This window comes from Melanerpes formicivorus, unplaced genomic scaffold (genome assembly GCF_026170545.1).
Source record: "Melanerpes formicivorus ecotype bairdi unplaced genomic scaffold, bMelFor1.0.p_v2 SCAF_22, whole genome shotgun sequence".
Taxonomy (NCBI): Eukaryota; Metazoa; Chordata; class Aves; order Piciformes; family Picidae; genus Melanerpes; species Melanerpes formicivorus.
The window spans coordinates 13,384,807-13,412,010 of NW_027142374.1; positions in this window are offsets into that span (position 1 = coordinate 13,384,807).

Sequence of the window (27,204 nt, forward strand, 5' to 3'; positions counted from 1 at the left end):
GTAGTTAAGATTTTGTTTTTCTTCAAGAATCTCAAGTTTTGCACAAGCATTCTGCTTGTCAAACTGGACAAGTGCTGGGAATACTCAAAAGGGGCCTGGCTTTACATTGTCCTTAGTGGTCTATTGAAACCCCTCAATCTGATAAGATGGCACAGAAACTGAACAGCAGCACCAAGGGTTGGCTGTAAATAGCTACAGGGTTTTTTTATACTTTGCAGAGGCAGTTGGCTGGAAATGCTGCTTTCCAATTTTTTTCTAGTTCTTACTTAATTTTCCCTGAACATTAAGTGCAAATATACATAACCTAGTTTATAGTGCTGAGATTGTGAAATTTGTGAGAATTCATGAATTCTGGATAAAAGAAAGTAGTACATTAAAACCTCTTACACTAAACATTTAGAGTCTTTCCCCATCCTTTCTCACCCTGGGGATTTCCAGGCATCCTACCAGCTCTTCTTCCTCAGGCTGCCAAGCAAGCAATAAAGCTTGGACAAGTTCAGTGCTCCCCTGGCAGGGCTGCTCTTTGTATTGGTCCTTCCAGCTTGAGGCAGTGCTCCCTCGGTTCTATCCTGTCCTGTGTTTTTCTCTGGATGTCCAGGGAAGGAGTTACAGTGGTGACAGCCATTTGTTCCATAGTTCATCCATGCATGGGAAATGCAGGGAAGCAGATGCTAGAGTTTATGTGTGATTTAGTATGCAAATGCAAAGAGCTATTTTCTTTGTATCAAGTGCTGGCAGAGTGGAAGGGTGAGGTAGGATTAGTATTCTTGGCCTGAACTGGTGTGAGATGGAAAAGTTCTTCATAAAATATAAGGGATGGAATTTAGTGGACAATTGAGGGTATATCTTAATTAATCTCTCTGCAAATTAAAATATGTAAGTTCTAATTAAGATGACCCCAAAGCAATTATTCAGATTTGTGTATTTACATTAATTAGACTACCAAAGCATTAAAGTAAGATTATGACTTTGCAGAAGGCACACAGTCCATTTTCCATATCAAAGTACCTCACTGCTTAATTTATAATGAGGGAAGATCTCACAATACTTGCATCATTTCCACCACACCATTCATGTTGTCCCTTGGGACTTCAGCTCTAAAATAAAATTAAGAGCATGATGTTGAAGTGACAGGTCACAACCTTCTCCCTGATGGTGGGGAGGATTGATGTACAAATATTTATTTGTTATCCCAGGAGACAATTTCTTCTTTCCACTCTCACTTTAGTATTCACCAAACTAACACCTAATCAAGTATGATCAATCACTGCTGATGTTTAGAATATGCATTTGTGGTTCCTTCTTTTTGGGAGCAAATCTAATCTACTGATAAAACTATTACTTACCTTGATGATTAAACAGTGAATCTGTTCCCTGATCTTCCTAGGCACAGAGGTGAGGCTGACAAGTTGGTAGTTTCCGGGGTCCTCTTTTATACCCTCTTTTATAGATGCATGTAATGCTTCCCTTCTTCCAGTCTCCAGGGACTTCACCTGGGCTTTTCAAATATTATGGAGAGTGGCCTTGAAACTACATCAGCCAATTCCTTCAGAACTCTGGGATGCATCTCACAGATTTATGAATGTTGAGGTTCCTCAGGTGGTCCTGAACTTGATCTTTCTTTACAGTGGGAGGGACTTTCCCCTGCTGGTCCACACCTAGTGGTCCTTTGATTTGACAGAGGGATAGAGCAAGACTGTCAGTGAAGACCGAGGCAAAAATGTTATTGATTACCTCAGCTGCCTTCTCATCTGTTCACACCAGCTCTTCATTCTTGCTTCTCAGAGGAGTTATGCTTTCTTTAAACTTTCTTTGCAGGTGGAGCTCAGTCTAGCTTTGATCTAGCATGCAGCCCTTAGAGATGCTGCTTCTGAGATGCCACCTTGATTGTTCCAAAAAAAAGAATAATCAGGAGCAGGTATTTTCATATCAGTTTAAAGTAGTCACTTTAAAAAACCACAACAAACGAACAAACAAACAAAAACCAACAAAAACCCCACAAGAAACCCCAAACACCCAATTTCTTGAAAACCTTTCAGTGTATTTGCAGTTGGTGTTTATAATTGCTAACAATGCTGTGTGATGCAAGGATTCTTTTTGAATGTTTTTGCCTGTCAAATTTATAATTTGCCTTCTATAATGCAGTCAGATTTTTTAACAGAAAGGCAGTCAAACCATCTGGAACTGAATTATTGAAGGAATGGGAAAAAAAATTGTAGATAATAAAATTATTTTCTACAGAACCACCTGAGACAACAATTATCTGATGTTTAAACAATTTGAAAGGATGTATTATTGCTCTTGAAAAAGAGCAGGGTGAAACTCAGAAAGGGTTTGGATCTCTGGATAAACCCACTGGCATTTTTGCTCTCAGGAATGTCCAGCTGACCTCCAGGGAGGAGGTGGGGAAGGAATCATGTAGATGTTGTTCCTTAAAAAAGGAATCTACCTTAGCTGCAGGCTCCACACAAACACCAATTTGTCTTTGCTTCATGGTCTTCTTAAAGGTTCTGCTATCTAAAATTTCCTCAACATTTCATCAGCCCATACGAAATTATGCCCACTTTTAATCTTCCAGTCGCTCTAAGCACCAACATACATTCTCTTTGCTGTTTAGGAAGGATGTTGACTTGCTGGAACGAGTCCAGAGAAGGGCAACGAAGTTAGTGAGGGGCTTGGAACACAAGCCCTATGAGGAGAGACTGAGGGAGCTGGGGCTGCTTAGCCTGGAAAGAAGGAGACTCAGGGGTGACCTTATTGCTCTCCACAACTACCTGAAGGGGGGTTGTAAACAGGCAGAGGTTGGTCTCTTCTCCCAGGCAGCCAGCACCAGAACAAGAGGACACAGTCTCAGGCTGCGCCAGGGGAGTTTCAGGCTGGAGGTCAGGAGGAAGTTTTACACAGAGAGAGTGATTGCCCATTGGAATGGGCTGCCTGGGGAGGTGGTGGAGTCACCGTCACTGGAGGTGTTCAGGAGGAGACTTGACAGGGTGCTTGGTTACATGGGTTAGTTGATTGGGTGGTGTTGGGTGATAGGTTGGACGCGATGATCTTGAAGGTCTCTTCCAACCTGGTCTATTCTATTCTATTCTATTCTATTCTATTCTATTCTATTCTATTCTATTCTATTCTATTCTATTCTATTCTATTCTATCCTAAAAAGTTGGGTTTAAATAGGGTAAAATGGGAGTAGCTGGAGACCGGATTAGCTTTTCTGATTAATCTCTGTGTGGTTCACTATGAAGTGTTCTGAAAAACAGAATCTAAATCTGCTCACATTTAAAATGTCAGAATTGGACTATGTTCAAGATATTATTAGAGCATTGGTACTATATCAACGGCAGATCTGAAGAAGATCCTATTTTATCTAGAGAATGCCTGAAAGGATATGGGCTGTAGTATCTTGTTTGACCCAAGCGTCAGGTGTTCTTCAGACTGTACAAAGACATCTGCTGCCTCTTCTATGTGAGCAGCCTGTCATCTGCACAGACATAGTCACCCATATCCAGTTCCAAACAGTGCAGTACACATAAGAAATCCTGAGGCACAGACCACTGAAATCTTTGTGATATCCTGCAGTTGCCTTTGGCTGTGTAAAGGGCCATGTATTTCCCCCAAATGAAAATTAGACCCACACATTTTGAAAGTTTTTGATCCAACCTGGAAACCTAGAGCAAGCAAGAGAAGGAGGAGATTTCCTCAGCAAGCCAATAAATTATTTACCTGAACCAAAGCCAGAATTAATTTTTCTTCTAAAGACTTTGTCAAAGTTGGATAGCAAATTCAGTCACTGAAGTGTGAAGGAGCTTCAGTACTGCTGTAGCCATGCATTTCAACCAGCCATCTTTAACTGTGCCATCACTTCTGACATCTCCATAATGTGTGAGCATCTGTATATGTTTATATATAAACTAGATTTCTTACTAAGTCTAGACAGTAGAAAAAATTCTTTGCTGGTGTGAAATGCTCAGTTGTATAATGGAACATTGCACAAACAGTTCACAGAATCACAGAATTAATCAGATCAGAAAAGACCTTCAAGATCATCAAGTCCAACCTCTCACCCAACACCATCTAATCAACTAAACCATGGCACAAAGTGCCTCATCCAGTCTTTAAACACTTCCAGGGATGGTAACCCCACCACCTCCCTGGCAGCCCAATCACTCATTCTGTGAAGAATGTCTTCCTAATATCCAACCTAAACTGCAAAATTGTTTTAGCATCATAGAATTGTTGGGGATGGAGTGGACCTGAAGGATCATCCAGTTCCAACTGCCCTGTCATGGGCAGGGACACCTCACACTAGTGTCCAGATCCACATCCAACCTGACCTTATAAACTCCCAGGGATGAGGCTTCTACCACCTCCCTGGGCAACCTGTTCCAGTGTCTCACCACCCTCATGGTGAAGAATTTCCTCCTAATATCCAATCTGAATCTACCCATTTCTAGTTTTTTCTGTTGCCCCTAGTCCTGTGATTACCTAACACCATGAAAGTCCCTCACCTGCCCCCTTTTTCCCCTCAATCCCAGAGCACCTGGGCTCTATTGGAGTCTCCTCCCATCCCAGGTGTGGCCACTTGGCCCTCCCCACCCACTCCCCTATTTAATCCCCCCCAGGAAAGGCAGAAGCCCTAAGCTGAGCCCTTCTGGGCTGGAGGATCCTCCTCTCATCACCGGTGAGTGCCCATGGTATGCACTGGGTGATGGTGGTGGTGACAACAAAGGCCGGGGGGCCTGGTGGCCCCCCGGTTAGCTAGGAAGACTACTCCACTATTGATTACTCCAATGTCATCCACGGGTGCTGGCTGAGCCTCCTTACTGGGGCTGAGCTCCTCTGTGTGGTATCTTGGCTAGTGAGGATCATGCCCCCATCTTGGGATGGGTGCAAAAATGACGGTGGTGGAGCAGGAGCTGTTAAGTCATATGATATGATGCTAATTACGCTATTTTTACCTGGAGGCCACTTGAGTCTGCCCTCATCATTCAGTAAATCTCTGCTTTTGTGCCTTATTTACAGACCATTTCTTCCCCCTCACTGCTTCTTTTCAGGAATAAGGAAGGAAAGGAGGAAAACAAGCAATAAAGCATATCTGGAAAATATATTCACTTATCAATCAATTCTGAACAGGAAGCCCTCAGGAAGAGGGGCAGGTTGGAAAGTGAGAATCACTTATGAATCACAAGACAAATTTCATAAAGAACAGACAGGACAAGACTGCATCTTCTCCATTGTGGTTATATTTCATGGTGGTAAGTGCAGAGGAAAAAAAGTTCACCTTGGATTGGAAATCTCAGTCACGCTTCTCTATAGAAGAATCACTGAGAAAGGGACATGGTGACAAGTGAATACTCATCCTTCATACAGAAATACAGAATTAACCAGGTTGGAAAAGACCTTTGAAATCATTGAGTCCCACTTATCACCCAACACCATCTAATCAACTAAGCCATGGTACCATGTGCCTCATCCAGTCTCTTTTTAAACACTTCCAGTGATGGTGACTCCACCTCCCTGGGCAGCACATTCCAATGGCCAATCTCTCTCTCTATGAAGAATTTCTTCCTAACATCCAGCCTAAACCTCCCCTGCTGCAGCTTGAGCCTGTGTCCTCAACAGTTCTGTCTCTGCCCAGGAGAAGAGACCAACCCCCACCTGGCTATAACCACCCTTCAGGTAGTTGTAGAGAGCAATAAGATCTCCCCTGAGCCTCCTCTTCTCCAGGCTAAACACCACCAGCACCCTCAGCCTCTCATTGGGCTTGTGCTTCAAACCCTCACCAGCTTTGTTGCCCTTCTCTGGACACATTCAAGCAACTCAACATCTTTCCTAAACTGAGGAGCCCAGAACTGGACACAGTACTCAAGGTGTGGCCTAACCAGTGCTGAGTGCAGGGCAAAATCACTCCCCTGCTCCTGCTGGGCACACTATTCCCAATACAGGCCAGGATAATGTTAGCTGCCTTGGCCACCTGGTCACACCACCTGCTCATGTTCAGCTGGGATTTACTCTTCAAAAAGCATCCCACCACTTATTCTAAGCTAACTTTATAAGTTTTTTAAAGATAATTTTTTCTGTTTCATTTTGCCCTTTCCCTTATTGAAGTTCTGGTGGCACATTCAACTTCCTGCTTTCTTTTCCTAGTGGTGATGCTTCCTCCATGAGCATCTCTGTGTAATGGCAGACAGAGAATTATCAAGGTTGTATAATTTAGGCATGAGTTATTTTGCAGTTGAGTAGATCTAAGCTCTCCAGGCAAGAAGAAAAAAAACAAACAACTACATCTTTACTCAAAGGTGAAACAAAATTGAGCAAGTTACAACACACTATATTCTTCTCATGAAGCCTTTGCTCCTTGTCATGAAGGGAAGAGGGAGAGAAAGAGGAAGTGTTTTTTACTGGATCATGTATTATTCAATCTGCTATGATAATCTTCCAGGAAAGAAGTGAAAAATCAGGTTTGCAGCAATTTGCTATAGAAAAGAACATTACCTTTAGCCCATAGCCAATTTGCTTATCAAAACTAATGCACAGGCACTCAAATTTTATAACATGGAATACCTTAGATCACAATGAAATCTAGTAAGCTTTACTGGTATTGTTCTTTCACAGTCTAGATGCAAAGACTGTCATAGTATCAATAAGGTTGGAAAAGACCTCAAAGATCATCAAGTCCAACCTGTCACCCAACACCTCATGACTACTAAACTGTGGCACCAAGTGCCACGTCCAATACCCTCTTCAACACCTCCCTGGGCAGCACATTCCAATGGCTAACAACTCTCTCTGGGAAGAACTTTCTCCTCACCCCCAGCCTAAGCTTCCCCTGGCACAGCTTGAGACTGTGTCCTCTTGTTCTGATGCTGGTTGCCTGGGAGAAGAGACCAACCCCCACCTGGCTACAACCTCCCTTCAGGTAGTTGTAGAGAGCAATAAAGTCTCCCCTGAGCCTCCTCCAGGCGAAGCAACCTCCAGGCTGGGAGGACATTTTCCCAGATGGAGAAGCCCTGCCATGTTCTGTAGAAACACACTTAAGCAACTTACATTTTCAGATGAATTCTCCAATTCTCCTATTGTGATATCTTAAAAGGAAAGGAAAGAAGGTGGGGGGAATGGGGGGGGGGGAGGAAATAATAAAGGAAATAAAGGACACTCTACTGCCCTCCCCCCCATCCCAATACCATGAGTGTTTTCAACAAGCAAAAAAATATCCAAACTGACTTGCCCATTCCACTCATAGCTAATCATCATAGTGAGAACTACATTGCATTTGTCATTTTTCTTGAAGTTTGCAGCAGAGGAGTATCATTCATATCTACACTTTTTCATATACCAGCTCTTAAACAACCACTCACCACTGAGATATTCCATTAGTGTCATGCTGGGAATGGAATACATTTCTGGGGTTTATAACTTGACTTCGAACTAGAGCCTCGTGCTAGTCTTTTAAGATTAGTCTGTTTCACAGTCAGAAGGAAAAGTGGGTGTGATGCATTTCAACATCTCCCCTGCCTATGCAGTTAAGCAAGCTGCTGGCTGACACCCGGCTCCTTTGATCCTGAGTATGTGGTGGAAGAGTCAATACAATCAACCAGGGCACAAACTGTGACTCAGTCGATGGGTTTGGGTTTTTTTCCTGCTTCTTGCTTGCATATGGAACAAGTAACTTCACACATGTCTGTTAAGTAGCTTACTCCCTGTCATGGATACAAAAGACGAATGGTCCAACTCTTTGCTTCTTTGACCTGCCTCCTGTCTGAGCCTGTGTATGTCCAGTGAGCTAATGACAGCATGAGTGAGCAGCAGCCTTAGGAAACTCAGTTTCTCACTTGCAAAAGGTTCTTTGTTCTACCAAATGGGTTACACGAACACAACCCAAAATGAACATTAGATGGCTGTAAAAATTATTGTTGGAATGTTTACCTGTTCTTATTTGGAGGTGAATAAACAGGAATGAACACGAGGGCAGGATTGATAAGTTTCATCTCTAAATTGCACTACTTCTCTTTCAGACCTCATCTGGCATTTTCAGAGACTTTGGTGACATGTAGTCTCTTATCAAAAGGGTAAGAGCCAAATCTGAATCTGGATTTCAGTCTTACTTCCTCATTTTTACATGTGGAAGATGTTGCATTTATTATTCATTGCTTTGTGGTCAGTCTTGGAGGAGAATGATGACCTTCCATAAACTGATTAATGCTCTGGTTGTTAAATGTTTACAGATTTATTTCCATTCCCTTTGACCACTGAGTCATAAAGCTTCTATTTTTTGAATGTTGTTTTTTTCCTTTTCACTAGAATCTCCTTTCAGAAGTGGGGCATTTAACTTCAAGATACTGATTGTGGAGAATGATGATTGACTGTCCAGGGAGGGAGGGAGGGATGTAGCTGTTATGGAGTCAGGGAGAGTACAGGTCCATGGGGCTATAATGTAGGCAAGAAAGATGAACTGACTGCTGATAAGAGAAGGGAGGGACTAATGCTTCCTAAATCACTTAGAAAATCTGTGCTGATGACCTGAGTAAGATGACTAAGAGCAGGGCCTTTATCGAATTTTTATTTTTTTTAACGTGCACCCATTTGCACTTATTCACACAATGGTATAATGGATCACAGTGCCAGGAATGAAAGGAAAAGCAGTGCTGCTACAGGCTATCATTAGCTGCCATTGTTTCCAAAGACTGAATATTCTGGTAAGCAACAGAGCAAGCTGCCAGCCCTCAGAAATCACTTCCTGAAAAGGAGGCAATTCAGAAATCCTCAGTCATATCAAATAACACTCTGCACTGAGCTTCACTGACTTCATGTGAGAAGAAGATATTATTCAATATGGTTAATGTTAGTAGAATGTTGCCCAATAATAAATGAGAAGACAGTCTACTCATTAACACTGAGGAGTAAAGACATATCTGGAGTGTGTGGTCAATTTTATCTGACCCATCAATGATAGATGTAGCAGTGAGGGTGAGCCACTTTACAATACAGCATTCCTTCCATGTTAACGTGGAGGAGCTCCTATTGATCACTACTGAGACTTACATCCTATCCCCTTTGCTTATCCTGAACATGCTTACCAAAGTGGGAATAAAAAGCTATGGAATCTAAAATGCAGCACTATATAGACTCTTTGCATTACTGTAGATCATTATGCAGAATAAGACAAAGGTTGAGTTAGGTTCAAATTAACTCAGAAAACATTGTCAAAACTTATTCTGCAGTAAATGAGAACAGAGTAAGAAAAAAGGACTTTTTGTTAGTTCTCATTTATTTAATGATGATATAAACTCCAAGATAGCTATTTTGTGTGTCACAAAGTAATGGTGCATGACCAATTTTTGCTCTTGGAAGAATTTTACCTTGTGGCTACATTCTGTTTGAGATGATTTCAAGGAATACTTTTATTACCTATAGGCTATTCAATAAGTGGAGGAAAAAAGGCAAGACACTCTGTTAATATATAAAATAACTTCCCAAGAAAGTCAGGATTCACGACAGATATTTAAAGGCTGTGCAGGCAGTTTCAGTGGGTTTCATGGCATCCCATGCTTATCAGTAATCTGCTGAAGATTCCCAAAGGCCTGAAAGATATTCCTGCCTAACACACTTCCATTATTAGTTTTCAAATCAATTCGTGCAGCCAAGTGAAGATACATCCTGCTACCTTCTACATATTCCAGAGAGACAGACTGAAGTGTCCCAGCCCATGCTACGAAGACTATCAAATAGAAAAGCATAAAAAGTCTAGGCTTAAGACTGTTCTTTGAAATCATCTTCAACCCAAGCAGGCTGAGTGAAGATGAAACTATATTTAAGAGGGTTTCTAGCATTTTCTGCTGAAGCAGTGCTTTTATTTTTATGCATCTGGTGAATATTGTATTACTCCTCAGTTCTGTGAAGATAGCCATATTTGTTTTGCACTGTGCTAATTACTGAAATTCATGAGACTCAGAGTATGTGCCACTAAACATATGCTTAAGAGTTTTACAAGCTTAGGTTACTTTTAATTGCACAGGCTGTTCAGGCCTGACTAGGAGAAGTGAGGCACTATTCTATTTTCAACTGCAGAGAGATTTTTTTCCCCCTACTGTAGAATTATACAATTGATGCAGTTTTTAAATGCATATTTAAGTCTGCTCTTATTAATCGTCAGCGTAGAAATTAATGACATTTGTAATGCTCAGTATAAAGGAAGGAATTAATTATGCTTCCCAGTATTAACCAAGATCAATGTTCATATAAATTATCTTAAAAATTAGTCCAGGTTTCCCACATTGGCCAAATATGCAGGGGAACAAAGACCCCAATGCTATGCATTTCCTATTTTGTGTTTGCTAATTTCCTGTAGTGGATAATTCATTCAGTAGCTAATTGGCATTTCAGAATTAATTCCCCTGTAAACCAGGAAACAAAATAATTGTATCTACACCTGGAAATCCATGGTTTACATGGTTAACATTTCACAAAATATAAGGCAAATCTCACATTAATCTCATCTATTTCCCCTTCACCTGTGCACACCACCAAGTTAAGACGGAGTGGGAATCTGTAATGCATTATTTGTGGGGCATTGAAGCCCAGAGTGTTGCATTAAAAATGTATTTGTAAAATACCCTTTGTTAATGCATGACTTTTTCATTATACATTTCCCTAGCACTTGTATAATACAATGTGCTACCTCTTGCAGCACTGGCCGTGTAATACTCAAAATGTGAAAACCATGTCAGGGTGAAAGCCATGCTAATCAAAAGTACAGAAAGTTGAGCCAGGATTTTCAATAATGCAGCAAGTAAACAGCAGTCTTGCATTTTTGCTAAAGACAATACCCAGGCTCGTTTAAAGGAATGCATTCAGGTCAAGACAGACAATGATAAGGTGATTTTATCTTTTCACTTCTAACACTCAAAAATACCCAAATATTTGAAATATCTCAAAACTGAAACAAAAAATGCAATATTTCAACTCTGATATACTGAATTGATGGGAATTGTAGATATTTAGTAAAGACAACTACCATTAGATATTTAGTAAAGACAACTACCACTCTATGCTGTGACTACAGAGTGACTAACATATATGTCCAAATGGTTGAGACTCTTTATTTAGGCATTCTCAAAGATCACCTGAAAGCTCAACCTCATACTAAAACTGAAGCTTTCAATAAAACTGTTTGAAAGTAAGCTTTAAATATGCTTGTCACTCCCTGGTTTTCTTCCATTCCTTGTCCAGAGATAAGTCAGAGCAGAAGAGTAGCAGCTGTATAAAGGGATGATAAATGAAAACCACTTGTAAACCACTTTAAAGCCTGAAAATAAAAGGTAATTTTTTTATACTAGCCTTTTTCTTTTCTTTTTCTTTTTGGTAATTGTGAGTGGGGAACCAAAGAATTGAGAAACAATAAAGGATGGAAGGAATGCAATGGATTTCCAGGAGACCTGCTGCTAGGTGTAGCACCAGCTTCATGAGTGCTGAGGACTCTGCAAGCTACCATTTATTTCTTTTAAATCGGGTGACTTAACCACAATTTCTATTTCAGCTCACCTTCAGCCTCTGTCTGCTAAGGGTATGAAAATAGGAATGGAGCAAATCCTGTCCATATTGATGTAAAATTCTTTTTATATATATGGTTTTAAAATGAAACAATAAACATCTCAAAATCCCTGCTCTGCCAACGCATTCACACATCTTGTACTGACTGACATCACCTCTGACAAAAGCCAGTTAGTAAGAAAGGCTTTAGAAACCCTTCTGAACAACATTCTTCACAACACTTCAGTAAGAGATGAAAAATAAACCAAAACAGATTTCAGGTGAACAGGGCTCATAACTTGGTGTCATTTTTATTCATGTGGCTATAGAAATCCTGTGGAGTTGTCCACTGGGGGACAGTTCTTTCAACAATTTGGAACATTTCCCAGGGGAAATACAATTCTGGCTTTTTTCTTACTATTTTGCTATGAGACCTAAGAAATTGCCCTGAGGTATTTCTTTTTTTTGCACAGGCAAGTGGAAAGTTAATATTTTAGATGGAGATGATCACAATCCTCTGATGCATCTTAATGTACTTCTTACAATTTAAATGCCATTGTATTAGTGGCACAATGGGTCAGCTTTGCCTAAGGGCACTTAATGGTGACAGAATCATAGGAGGGATGGGATAGGTGCAGAGCAAGGTGAACATGTTGAACAAACAGGAACTAAAGGAGTGACTTCCCCAGAGGAAGTAAACACATCTCAAAACCTCTTTAAATATTTTAATGTTTAATGTCAGTAAGCAAATGGTGAAATCGTGTACAAATTGTATGACACACATTTAATGTAGGGACAATGACAAGCAAAGTTTGAAGAATCTGAGCCTCACTGACTGCACAATCAGCCCTCTTTCACATTCTCACCCGTGCCTGCCAATATAGTCAGCTGCATTTCTTTTCCTTTTTATGTTTGCAGCCAGTTCAATCCAGGGGCAACAACTGAATGAGCAGCAACCAGGAAATTGCACAGAGAAAATTAAAATACTGAAGAGAAACACATATTCTTTCCTTTCTGCCAGAACCAAACTTCAGAAATCCCTGAGGCTTTCTGGAAATGAGTAGATGGATGTAGTCGGTGACAAGGAGTTTCAAGGTCAAAGCACCCATAGTAAATAAGAGTGAACTCTTGGGCCTCTCTGTTAGAGATGGGAAAGGCTCAAATCAGTCATTTTGGGCCTCACAGTTTCAACCAGATGATTCTAGATTTATGTATCCAAGAGGCTTGAAGAGCAAAGACAGATAAAGTTCAGGCTAGTTGAATCTAGACATAACTTTTCTTCAGTATACAAGCCATACTGGATTGCTGTCATGAAACTACTTTTGTCTTTTTTGCTGGTACAGTAAGTTGGACTTCAAGCTCATTCAACAGACTCAGGCACACACTTTTTCCAGGTGAGAAATGAGTAAAAGAGGCAGCTGCTATTTGTTCTGCTTGATTATTAGACGATAACATATGAGCCAAGGTGCTGGATTTTGAACTGCCTTCTGCTATGCGTTGTCAGTCAGCCAAGGAGAGCACAAAGCAAATGTGAAGTGCTATTTCATTGAGCTGGAAGAGTGTAAACTGTATATCCAGTATGTGAATGTACATGAATATGCAAAGTGCTAAGCAACAGCAAATTCTCCCTGAAATCTTTAATCTGTGCAGATAGAGTATTTAGAGGATATAGAGGGCAAATTAGGTTTGGGTAGAGACTGCAATTAACAATCTCCCCAAATTCTGACTTCCATTTCACTGATTCTTTCCCCTATGAGAAGATAGAACCACATTCTGACTTGAAGACTGACATTTCTGTAGGGCTATGTGTTTTAAATAGGAATGATTTGATTATGATTTGATAGTCATTTGAATTATTTGATATGATTTGATTTGAGTGATTTGAGAGCCGCTGCTGAAAGGAGAGGAATTTGAAGCATTCATTGCTCCTTTTTCCTCAGGAAAATAATTTTATAAACATGGATTTGTAGGAATATACAGTTGAGGTGTGGAGGTGGTAAAAGAGTGTGTTCCTGCATGGAGGAATAAATGTGGTATAAACAGTTTGCTCATGAATACATCTATTCCTGTACTATTGTGTCATATTTATCCTTTTAAATGCATGCCTTCTTTGGAAACTGAAGTAAATTGTGCACCTCAGTTCCCTGGGGGGAATATTAACTCCTTAGCATTCTATCTGCATTTTGAAATTTGGAGATAAAAGAGTGCTGTGCTAATGTATTGGTGTTTTATAGCATTTTATAACCGGCTCTTCATTCAATCTAAGTAATAATAATGATGTATGCTATTAACTTAAATTTTCATCACAAAATTAAGCAAAAAAAAAACCAAATCTATTTCAATGTTAAAATTTATAATTTTGTGGACATGCAGGAGGAGGAAAAACAAAGTTTCTAGGCTGGACAATGACATGCCTGAGGAGCCCTGAATATTTTCAGTCAAGGGCTAGTTCTGTGAATTGTTGCAAGTGCTGGTGACTTCATGGCAGACACAGTTCTGCACCATGACCTTGTGAGTGTTACTAGCCCAGCAGATATATCATAGTATCATAGAATCAGTCAGGGTTGGAAGGGACCACAAGGATCATCTAGTTCCAACCCCCCTGCCATGGGCAGGGACACCCCACACTAGAGCCTCATCCAGCCTAGTCTTAAACACCTCCAGGGACAGCACCCCAACCACCTCCCTGGACAACCCATTCCAGGGCTTTACCACTCTCATGGTGAAGAACTTCCTCCTCACATCCAGCCTGAATCTCCTCACCTCCAGCTTCATTCCATTCCCCCTTGCCCTATCACTACCTGATATCCTGAGAAGTCCCTCCCCAGCCTTCTTGTAGCCCCCTTCAGATACTGGAAGGCCACAATGAGGTCACCTCAGAGCCTTCTCCAGACTGAACAACCCCAACTCCTTCAGTCTGTCCTCATAGGAGAGGTGCTCTAGCCCTCTGATCATCCTCATGGCCCTTCTCTGGACATGCTCCAGCATGTCCATATCCATCTTGTAATAGGAGCTCCAGAACTGGATGCAGTACTCCTGGTGGGGTCTCACCAGAGCTGAGTAGAGGGGGAGAATCATCTCCCTTGACCTGCTGGCCACACTTCTCTTGATGCAGCCAAGGATCTGATTGTCTTTCCAGGCTGCAAATGCACACTGAGAACTCATGTTGAGCTTCTTGTCCACCAGCACCCCAAAGTCTCTCTCCTCAGGGCTGGGAGAGCTCATGTTGAGCTTCTCATCCACCAGCACCCCCAAGTCTCTCTCCTCAGGGCTGCTTTCCAGCCAGTCACTGCCCAGCCTGTATTTGTGCCTGGGACTGCCTCGACCCAGATGAAGGACCCTACACTTGGTCTTGTTGAACCTCATGAGGTTGGCTTGTGCCCACCTCTCCAGCCTGCCAAGGTGTCTCTGGATGGCCTCCCTTCCCTCCAGCATGTCTGCTGCACCACACAGCTTGGTGTCATCAGCAAACTTGCTGAGGTTGCACTCAATGCCACTGTCCATGTCACCAACAAAGATGTTGAACAAGATGGGTTCCAGGACTGATCCCTGGGTAATGATGAGGGTAAGCATTCAGATTCTCCCCCATAAATTGCCCAAGTATCAAGGATAAGACATTCTGTCTGTCTAAACCAGTTCTTCCTCCCTGAACGTGGAAATAAGGCTGCTCAGCCATAGAGGCCTGTGAGGCTGGAGGGGTACTCTGAGGACTGTCTGTGTACTTAGCTAGATGAATAGTGAGTTAGTGGGGCATGGGAAATGGCTGTCACATTTATCTCCTTCACACTAGCAACTGGGAATCATTATGAGGATCCTAATACACCAAAGGATACTTTGAACAGAGATGATCCTCATTTATTTGTCTACACATACTCCAAAGTGTTGCTCTGTGGTGTAACTTACTGGCACAGAAGGAAGAATTTGGTCTTAAATTGTTTTAGGGACTATTTAAGTGCAAGAGATTAAAGATGATTTGCTCATTTCCAGTATCCTCTTTCTCACTGTACTGTAGGGACCCTGTTTTTGTGAGCCAATCATATTTTTTTCTTAAATATATGGAGAAATTAGAAAGGATAATTATATCTCAGGGGCACCTTAATTGTCCTAATTACTTGGCCAGTTTTGACAGTAGGATCTGATGAAGAAAGGGAGGAAGGGAGGTCTGTAGACATGAGATAACATTTCATGTGGTGCTTAGACAATACTCATGGCACAGCTAAAATAATCACAGTATCTGCATTTTAAAGTGTACTATGTGGAATGTAAAACTGGAGCAGAAGAAAAAACTTCTGTGAATGTCAAGAAATCCTTTACCCAGTCAGTCTTCTGTGTGTGATATGCAGCATTAGCACTAAATCAATTATAATTAAGCTGCATGTAACCAAAATCAGCAAATTTCATTTCTCCCACATTTCATTATCACTTAGCTGCTATAGTCATAAAATCATAGGACAGATTGGGTTGGAAGGGACCTCCAAAGGTCATCTAGTCCAGCTGCCCTGCAGTGAACAGGGACATTCTCCACTAGATCAGCTTGCTCAGAGCCTTGTTGAATCCGATCTTGAATATCTCCAGGGGTGGGGCCACCACTACCTTCTTGGGCAACTTGTTCCAGTGTTCCATCATACTCATCATCAAGAACTGGTTCCTAACATCCAATACAAATCTACTCTTCATTAATTTCAAACTACTGCCCCTCATCCTATCACTACAGACCTTTGTAAACAGTCCCTCTCCAGCCTTCTTGTAGGCCCCCTTCAGGGAGTGCAATGTCATTATTAGGTCTCCTTGGAGCCTTCTCTTCTCCAGGTTGAGCAACCCCAGCTCCCTCAGCCTGTCCTTGTCGGAGAGCTTGTTCCAGCCCCCTGAGCACTTTTGTGTTCTTCCTTTGGACCAGATCTATCAGGCCTGTGCCCTTCTTGTGTTGAGGGCTCCAGAGCTGGACACAGCACTCCAGGTGAGGTCTCAGCAGAGCAAAGTGGCAGAATCACTTCCCTTGATCTGCTGGCTAAGCTTCTTTTGATGTAGCCTAGGATGCAATTTGTCTTCTGGGCTGCAAGCACACACTGTTGGCTCATGCCCAGCTTCTCATCTGCCAGCACATTCAAGTCCTTTTCTGCAGAGCTGATCTCAATGTTGTCAACCCCCAGATAATTCCCTCAGAACTTTGGGATGCATCTCATCAGGTATTCAATGGGTGGATTTCTCTGTCTGAAATGCTGTTACACCTGTAACAAGGTTTCACATTGTGACCAAATCAGTAAAATATTATTCTCATCATTAAACTAGCAGCTGCATAAAAGTGATTGGATCAGATATGAAATTGATGCTCTTTCACAAGCCCATACTTTGGAATAATGAGGAGGGAGGCAACTATAAACAAAAGCAAAACTTTAATCAAATGTCTGGGTCCCTGAACCTCCAAGTAAAAAAAATATTAAATAAAGATTTTTTTTTTTTAAATCATGCTTTCACAAGGTAGAGGAGCTGATAAAATATCTATGTATAAAAGTCACATATTTTGAATAGCTCTGGAAAACAAGCTCTGGAAAAGAAGCTTCTTCAGCCTCAGAGTCCTCAGTAAAAAGTACCAGAAAAAATAAGCAGTTACATTTGATAAAAACAAGGAACAGTGTTTCTGAAATCATCAGGGACATATCTATGCCACACTGAAACACAGCACAGAGCACATTTCCATGCTGAACTTTTTGTACTAGGCATAATCTATAGCCCCTGTTCCTAATAAAAAAGAATATTCATCCCATGAAATAAATGTGGTAATACAGTCACAGGCTTGCTACTGAGCCATTCTTGCCAGTGTATATGTCATCTATCACACTGAGACCCACTGGCAGATTAGCTCTTGAAGAAAAGATCATCTTCATGCAAGCCTTTACATTATTATGAACCACTCAAGGCAAGCAGTGGGGTGCCTGTCCAATGCTTTTCTAACCAATTTGTTTTACTGGAAAACAAGAATTATCGAGAGCGAGAAGCACAGCAGTCAGGTTCAAGGTCCAGCTCACTTCTCTTTTCTGCTCTGATTCCAGAGATTAACCTCTTTATTTTCTACAGAAAGTTGAGCAGTCAAAACTGAATTGTATTTTCTTTGGATAGATCATTTACAAGTAGTTTGAGTCTTTGGCCTTATAACTTCTGTGTGACTGAACAATTTTTTTTCTCCCATTTCAAAAGCATCCAAGGGGAATCTATGTGTAAGCTGGTCCTATCACCTATGAATTGCAGTCCATTAGAAATTACCACAGACAAACATAAAAAGTGCTATCAGCCAGAGAATTATTTATTGTTTGTTCTTAGAGTGACATATTTTAGACTTCCTTTGAACTTGGTCTACATGGCTGCTACATGGGAGACTACATCAGTAAAATTTCAAGGCCAAAGTACTTAGTTAATACAAAGATGTCAAATAATTTTGATGTTTGCACACCATGCTTGATATAACTACAATACACTGAAGGGTGAGTGAACTCCTCAAAATTTCATCGGCAAGATCAGAGAGCCACAATTCATCCATTTTTGAGCCATATGTGCTCCAAGAACCACAAATTTGTCATTATTCTTCAAGTAAACCAAATCATAGAGGCATAGAATCAACAAGGTTGGAAAAGACCTCAATGATCATCAAGTCCAACCTGTCACCCAAGACCTCATGGCTACTAAACCATGGCACCAAGTGCCACGTCCAGTCCCCTCCCCAAACCAGGTCCTTGTGCCTACTATAGTTAAACACCTTTCATAGTTTTTATTAACCTAACCTTAGCATCAAGGCTGTTGTTAGAATTGCAAACATTGCATTCTGTTTTAAAAAACCTTTATAATCACTTAGCAACATTGATCTTATTTCCTGTGGGTCATTAGGATTCATGTCCATCACAGTCTTGTTGGAGTACAATGTGTCAAAAGCATGACATACATGCTTATACCAGGACACAAAAACATGCATTTTAATTTTTTACCAAAGATTCAAATCTCCAACATCTAAATCCTGCAGATGTCAGTCCAGCATAGATCTAGAGGATGAAATAGTAATGCCCAGATACAAATTCTGCTCTCCTAGTAGCTCAATTTGCTTCCTTCTTGGCATTTTAAATTCCCCAAGTACAATATTTTTCCAGCATAATGCAAATCATTCAAACAAGCATAGATAACAAGTGCTCACAGACTCCCCTACAAAAGTGAAATAGTAGAAAGTATCTAGGCTCTTCTTCATTTGTGCCCCTTCTCACAAACATGCAGCTCTTCATCTTCCTAGAGCTCATTCCATCTGAAGTGATTCATAGTACCCTGCAGAGCTCACGGGTACCAAACTGGGTAATACAGCTGAAAGCACACTTGGATGATACTGATATTCACTCTCATGAATTCTTGCTGCAGAAAAAAACAAACCCATATCCAAAAAAGCCTGTTGGAAATGGACAGTTGTTGGTAATTAGCTCTTGTCTGCTGTCTCTTGTGGGAACCCTAAGTCTGATTTAAGTGTGCTATACATTTCAGAGAGAGAACAGATGGCACCTCAAGTGCTCAGTTACTTTTGCCCACCAGTTTTCTAATTCACACTTGGCCCTTAATGCCAACGACAGTGATGTTTTAAGTGTTGATTCACGTACAAATACAGTATTTGATTCCCTGTGGTACCCAGGATGTCTCATCTAGTAAGTGGTATAATTTTATATTCTGTCAAATTCATAAGTATGTTTCTGCTTTCAGAGATATGTATTAGAATATAATTGATCAGGTATCTTTATTACCCGACCCCAAAAATAATTTCACAGTAATGCTTGCCTCGTGTTGGCAAAATACATATGGAAATTTCATAGCTCTGCTGATTTTTAATCCCTATGAGCACAATTCATCCATCATCAATCCTAACAAATTTATTGGCCAGTGAGGTTAAAAAAGGACTTAAAGAAGGCTGATCAATATAGCTGAATTTCACCTCAGGTTCCCATGATTTCATAGGCATCTGTAGAAGTCAACTGAGCTCTATAAATGATATGGTTTTCATGTATATATTTCAGCATATGAATAGACTATTACAGATCCCTGGAGGTAAAGGTACACAATGCTGAACATAGGAGAAAAACAAACAAACAAACTTTAAAATTATGACCAATTTATTAAGCAAAACTTAAACTCTGTGTTTGCTAAACACGCTTTTTACTTCTCTAATCCTTTTATACAATTCACTTCATGTATTAACTATGTTTTAACTATTATTTACTTAACTTTTCTTTTTGTTTCCTTTTTTCCATCCACCCATTCCCTCAGGTGGCAATAAAGATAAGTTACCCATTTTACTCAAGATTGCACGTGGAAGAAGTGCATGTGAAATGATCATACTGTAATATTATAGCAATGCAGTCTCACAGCCTCTGCTTTTGACAGTCGCCCACTTTCCTGTTGTGTCTGTATCAGTGAGCAACAACAAATGATACACAGTTGCAAGACTGTGATTAGAAAGTGGTCGGCTCTACCACATTTTTGTCTTCAGCAGTTCATACAGATTTTTCTAAGACAGTAGGGGTAAGGTGACCTTTCATTGCCCTGCTAGCAGGTTATGTTCACATAATACACAGGGAGAAGGAGAAATGTTGCAGGAAAGACAAGGGAGTACAAAGAGGACACACTAGCACAGAAAATAGCAAAGGAACGCATCTGTAAAGGCCAGGCCCTCTTCCCAGACTGGGAACTGTAGGAACAAGAGGAGTTGTTTCCTCTCTCCTGTGAATTAGAAGAGTGAAGACTTGATCCAATATCTAAGGTCCTGCACAAATAAAATTTTATAGCTTGCCTTAACAAGAATGTAGAAATATTTACATAGATTTATATTCAGTAAAGCCTGCATTAAACACACAAAGTAGATTCAAACTAGGTATAAGGAAGACATTTTTAACATCAAGGGTGGTGAAACACTGGCACAGCTTGTCCAGAGAGGTGGTGGAAGCCTCATCTCTTGAAATATTAAAGGTCAGGTTGGATGGGCTCTGAGCAGCCTGATCTAGTTAAAGATGTCCCTACTCACTGCAGAGGAGTTGGACTACATGACCTTTAAAGGTCCCTTCTAACCCATAGCATTCTATGATGCACAACAAGTCTATTCCCAAAAACTCTGATAAATAAATGTTACTACTTTGGAATGTTCAGCTTTTAAACATCATCTTTATCACTTCTAGCACTATTAATTTTGCCCTCAGAAAGAGTAATTTCATGCTAGAGATTGGATACACATATACCAAAGAAAGTTAGTTTCATAGTTTCATTCAGGGTTGGAAGGGACCACAAGGATCATCTAGCTCCAACCCCCCTGCCATGGGCAGGGACACCCCACACTAGATCAGGCTGGACAGAGCCTCATCCAGCCTGCTCTTAAACACCCCCAGGGACGGGGCCTCGACCACCTCCCTGGACAACCCATTCCAGGGTTTCACCACTCTCATGGTGAAGAACCTCCTCCTCACATGCAGCCTGAATCTCCCCACCTCCAGCTTCATTCCATTCCCCCTAGTCATAGTTTCAGACTTTATCCTGTAAGATTAGAGAAAACAGATAAGTGTAGTGCAGAAAGCTTTGTAAGGGCAGACTAAAAATGGCCTGCCATAAATATTCTCACAGGAAAATTAAGATTTCTAACACCTAATTTTTAAAATGCAGAATACATTTTTATTAGAAAGCAATTGGGTTTGAAGTTGGCCTAGAACAAAAAGGAGCCAGAAGCAGGCTTTGTTGCAAATTCAGGGATGTTCATCTAAAAGTTAACACCTACCTCCTTTTTGACAATCTTTTAATAACCTTACCACAGTGATGTTCCTACAAGACAGACCAGAAAAACCTTGTATGGTAGCTGTAACATTTTATGAGTCATTTCCCTGCTTATGAGGCAACTCATGCAAATGTAGCTTACATCATTGACCAAACAATGCTGCAAAACTAATTGATTTTAAGCAAATGAGACAGCTCAGAGAATCATAGAACCGTCTGATGTGAGAAATCACTTCAGGAGACCATCCAGTCCAAGCTCTGCTCAGAGCAGGAGCAGCTAGATCAGGCTGCCCAGGGATGTGCCCAGTTGGATTTTGAATGTCTTCAAGAATGGAGACTCCACAGCCTTTCTGGACATCCTGTTCCAGAGTATGAGTATCCTCATAGTGAGAAAGCATTTTCTCATATGTAAACATAATTTCCTGTATTTCAGTTTGTGCCCATTGTCTCTTGTTTTCTCACTGGGCAACACTGAAAAGAGTCTGGCTTCTTCTTTTCTCTCTCCATCAGATATTTGCACACATGGATATCTCCATGAGATTCTTGTTCTCCAGGCTGAACAGTCCCACCTCCTTTAGCCTCTCCTTCTATGACAGATGCTCCAAGCACTTCATCATCTTAATGGCTCATTGCTACTCTGTGGCATCCACTGTTAAATTCAAAACCAATCAATTTTCTCTATCATGTTTATCATATTTTTATTGTTAAATTATTCTCAAGGGTGAAATAAGGCTGTCCCTATTGGCACTTTCTATCTTCATTGCCATCATCTACTGTTTTGCCTTTTTTAAATGATGCATTCCCGATTGCACAGTTTTGATTGCATCAGGCTAGCTGCTTTCAGGGTCACTGATGAACAAGGTTGAAAACTGTTTCAGCTGCCTGAAAACATAATGGAGGGAAGGGCATTTTCCTCCCTTTAATAGCAATGAAACTTAGACTTCAGGTTTGTAATATTTTCAGGAGATGAAATGTGACTGAGCTGCTACCTTAGAGTGATTGCTCATGGTGTATTTGGTCACATGAAGATGTTGTCTTTTACTTTTTATGTCTTAGAACATGAATCCTATGGAGCATAATTGTGAAATGCACTGCCTGAAATACATGCAACCAATTAGGCTAAAATATTGAAGGGCAAGAATGCATTAATAAGACTCTTGAGATTTAGCTCCCATACAGGCCCATAGACTTTCTTTAAGAATATTTTGATGAGGTGGTCATGTCTGTTCTTTATTTTAATATCTTTATATTTAATCTTTTCAGGGAAATTTAATTGCTTTCTCCTGGGTTTGTGTAAGTTCTGCTACCCTGTGAATTACATAATCCACTGGGAATTTATACTTTTGAATATGGGTAGCTTGAGGGAAGAAGTCTTCTCTTCCATGTCATTACCTTAAGTTTTGAGATCTATTCATTCAACTGGGCATACATTTTAGTCTCTCCCTCAGGGGTATTAATACTATCTACCTATCTTTATCTGTCTTGTGATCATCAGTGGAACAGGGAAGACAACTCCAGAAATGTCTTTTCTTCTACAGATTTGGGGAGTAGAATATTGTGACTGGGTAGCAAGTGTCTTTGCCTTGTGTCACTGCAAAATATTTTATTGTGTGCAGTATGATATCATGACAACAGTTCTAATCAGATTAAAAATCCACTGTGGGGAATATATTTCAACCTGAGAACAAAATCTACTCCATAACCCAGTAGAGATTACAATACCAGTATAAGGAAAGAGACTACAGATGGACACAGGTGGAAAGGAAGACAAGTATTATCTGTGACTTGCAATTCTTAAATCAAAGACACTGCTGAAGCAATTTGCCCATCTCTTCATCTTTCAAAAGTATAACAGACAAAGTGTCAAGACACAGAGCAGAAAAATTTGAGGTTTTAAATATTTTTTTTTTAGTGGAAGAAATGTTATCCTTCAGTTTCTGATTTTGGTTTTCCCCCCCAAATAAAATACAAATGCTTTTGGTACATGTTGTTTTACATTGCTTGATAGAAGAGCACACATTTGCACTCTTTTGTAGGTAGGTACATGTATGCACACAAAACGGGTATATGCACACTAGAATGTGTACTCTGATACATTCATTTTAATTCCTAACAATGCTTACACAATTTTCACAGTATGACAGTATAACTTAGGTTGGAAAGGACCTCAAGGATCATCGAGTCCAACCTATCAACACAGACCCCATGACTAGACCATGGCACCAAGTGCCACATCCAATCTCCTCTTGAACGCCTCCAGGGTCGATGACTCCACCACCTCCCTGGGCAACCCGTTCCAATGACGAATGACTCGCTCGGTGAAGAATTTCCTCCTCACCTCAAGTCTAAACCTCCCCTGGTGCAGCTTGAGACTGTGTCCCCCTGTTCTGGTGCTGGTTGCCTGAGAGAAGAAGCCAAACCCTTCCTGGCTACAACCACCTTTCAGGTAGTTGTAGAGGGCAATGAGGTCACCCCTGAGCCTCCTCTTCTCCAGGCTAAACAATCCCAGCTCCCTCAGCCTCTCCTCATATGGCTTGTGTTCAAGGCCTCTCCCCAGCCTTGTTGCCCTTTAGAGGAAATGAGCGCCATTAATTTTCCCACAATAAGTAGGGTTAAACTACTGAAGAAGTAAGAGCTAGACCTTGTGGTTTTCCTCTCCTCAAACCATCTACAATTGTTTTACATCATACTATATCCAAGTTTCTTTCATGAAGCACCTCTTATATGTTGAAGCAGTAGATTGTCTGAAAAAGACTTAGTAACTCAAATTCTGTCTCATCAGACAGAATACAGACAGATGAAATGAAAAGAACTACAGGTTGAAAAGCAGAAGCAAGAAAAAGAAGCAATAAATAAATAAATAAATAGGCACATGCAAATCATATGCAAATTATCTGACACATTAGATCTTTCTATTTCCAGTCACTGTTCTGCTTTCTTGCCGATTAGGAAAAACACATTCTTATGTAATAAAGTCAGCCATTTCCAATCAAATGTAAGGACCCATTAAAAAAAACAAGCACATCTTTTCTGGTTGGCTTTTTCTCTTGCCTCAGTGACAAATGAGAATGGCATCAGGCTTGTCACTGCGATATGAAAGTCAACACAGCTTGATACAAAATGGTGATGGTAATGAAAGAACAGGTGACATTTCAGTATAACATTTCTGTGACATTTGCTACAATTTTAATGTAAAAATGTGTGGAATAACAATGTTTCAGACTTGGGCTCATAAATAAGTTTGAGCTTATTTATACTAGATGTAACCCAGTACAACTTGCCTTAGCTTCTGAAATAAATGACCAGAACTGAGTTCCCAGACAATGTTTCTCGAACTGTGGCTCACAGCGCTTTAGTGGTCACAAATGAGTTACAAAACTTGCACTAGCTTAGGCTTGCTGGACATAGCTCTGTCCTCCTGCAGTAATTCTAAAGAGTTCTCATCTGCCTTAAATGAGCAGATTTACTGCCAGCAATAGAAGATGCAGGTGCTACAGGAGTTTTCTAAGTTGAAAACAGGGAGAGGAAAGGTGAGTTATGAGAAGAGATTGGAGCCTACAAATGGGACATGCTCACTGCAGTTCAAGAAATACTGTGGCAAACCAAAGAAAATGCTTTAATTTCTGCTGCATCAGTGCTAACACTAATGTAAAGGTTCACAGTTACAGCATCTGTAATGCAAGAAAGCAGAATGATGCTAGGACCTGAGAGCAGAAATTATACAGAATAACCCTCCATTCTCTCGGCCTTTGCAGTTCACCTAGCTATCATGAAACAAATCTGCCTGACCTACTTCAGCTCTGGATAAACACTGCCCAGTGCCATACTTTGTAAGTGGGTGAGTAAGCTAAGTAAAATGTTGATACAAGAATATAATTAATGTGTGGCTGTGTGTAGATAAAGAATAGATCCTGTGACTGAAACAAATCCATAGGCACTGAAGAATGACACTTTCTCCTGAAAGCATAGGAGGCAGCAATTGGCTATTAATGCTTATTTCTCACAGATCTTCAACAGAGTTCAAGGTCTTACTCTTTGTGGGATCCATTGACATCCCAAATCTTGGATTCTTTTCAGCCCCTTTGAGAATTTTATGGTGTTGCAACAAAGAAAGTGCAGCCACACCAAAAGAATTTTTATGGAAGCAGAATTAAATCTGTAGTGTGAAAGTCTCCCTGGAACTCACTTTCTCACAAACCTTCCCATCTTTTCCTTGATCTGCATTGGCATGGCCTTCTCTAAAATGAATGCATTAGAGCAGATAATAGCTACTCAGTCACTGCTGCCCCTCTACAAAATAACAAGGAGAGTTAGTAAACAAGGTATGATAGATTTCATTAGTGATAAGCATTTCAAGATGGAACTGCAATTTTATTGTAGTGATTGGGGCATAACAGCTCAGACAGAATAGAAACTGTTTTTCAACAGACTCCAGAATATAACCTTTCCTGCCTGAGAACACAATATTTACTTATCTAGGTCTTTGTTGGTCCTATAAGATACATAAAATTACCTCTGCCTTCAGCTGCTAACACCTCTAATATCAGCCCTACAAAATTAAATTTCATATGCAGTATAAATGAAGTATGAATGTTCTGCATAGTTTGTTATACTACCCAAGGTATTCTATGCTCTCCTCCAAAACCTTTGGAGACAGAGATCCAGCTAGAAAAACATTACTTCTATCGCAGAAAGACATTCCTAAGGTTATTTAGATGTACACAAACCACTGAAATCAGGACAGCAAGTTGGGGCGGCAAAGCCTGGTATAAATCTAAATCCAAATGAAAATATTTTCAGAATCAGAGCTCAGGAAAATTCTGAGGATAACTATAAAGAGCATACATGAATAATCTTTTACAGTTCGAGTAGGAAGAAACACAAAAATACAGTTATCACAAAACCGACTCTCTGTAGGCTCCAGATAGCAGAAGCCTGCAGAGAAAGCAATCTTAATGCTGCTCTCACCCTTCCTGATCTGCTTTTATTATTAAAGTATAAATCATACAAATTAAATTTTCACAAAAGCCTCTATTGTTTTACATTTATTTCCAGTTTTATTCTGGTATTGCAGATATGTAGTTTTTTAATTCATCATCAGAGACTCCGTTAACGTGTAGGAAGTGACATGATGGGGCAAATGTATGAAGGAGCAAAAGACAAACCTTTTGGCTGGCTCACATTAGTGACTGTCATGTGATATTCTTCCTGCAGCAAGGACAAGGAAAAGAAGGCACAGTTTAGAAAAAGTGTTAAATATCCTGCACAATACACTTGATGGATAAACAATTATGGTTAAAACAATAATAGCCATGGTGAAGGTATGATTGGATGATTGCAGTCACTTGATAATTAGCATAACTAGGGCATTTAAACATCCAGTTTCAGAACTCTTTCAATTAGGAAAGGAAAATAGTTTAATTACAAATGGAATTAAAAACAACCTCAAACAGAAGAAATAAACAATTTTGGGTAAAATGTTTTTGAAGGCTCACTTCAAAAGAGTTGTTCCTAAAATTTTTGGATTAATTACTGAACTGAAAAGTTCATAAAGGACACAGTGGTATTCTTTATGTACAAACACTGTTCTGTTACTTCACATTCAACTATGTTACTAAGTCTGTCCTCTAAGGCTGTGGATGCCTTCTCCCTGGGGTCATTTAAGGCCAAGTCTGGTTAAGAGGCATCCCTACACCTGTCAGGAAGGATGGAGTAGATGATTTTTAAGGTTCCTTCCAACATAAGTCATTCTACAATTCTGTGATCTATTATTTGAATCTATGATTGTTTTTCTCACAATTTAGATAACTAGAAGTTATTCAAGATAATGTTTTTTCTCTTCTGTATTCTCAGAAAACTGGAGACCTGATCCTTGCCCATGTCTGTCCATGATTG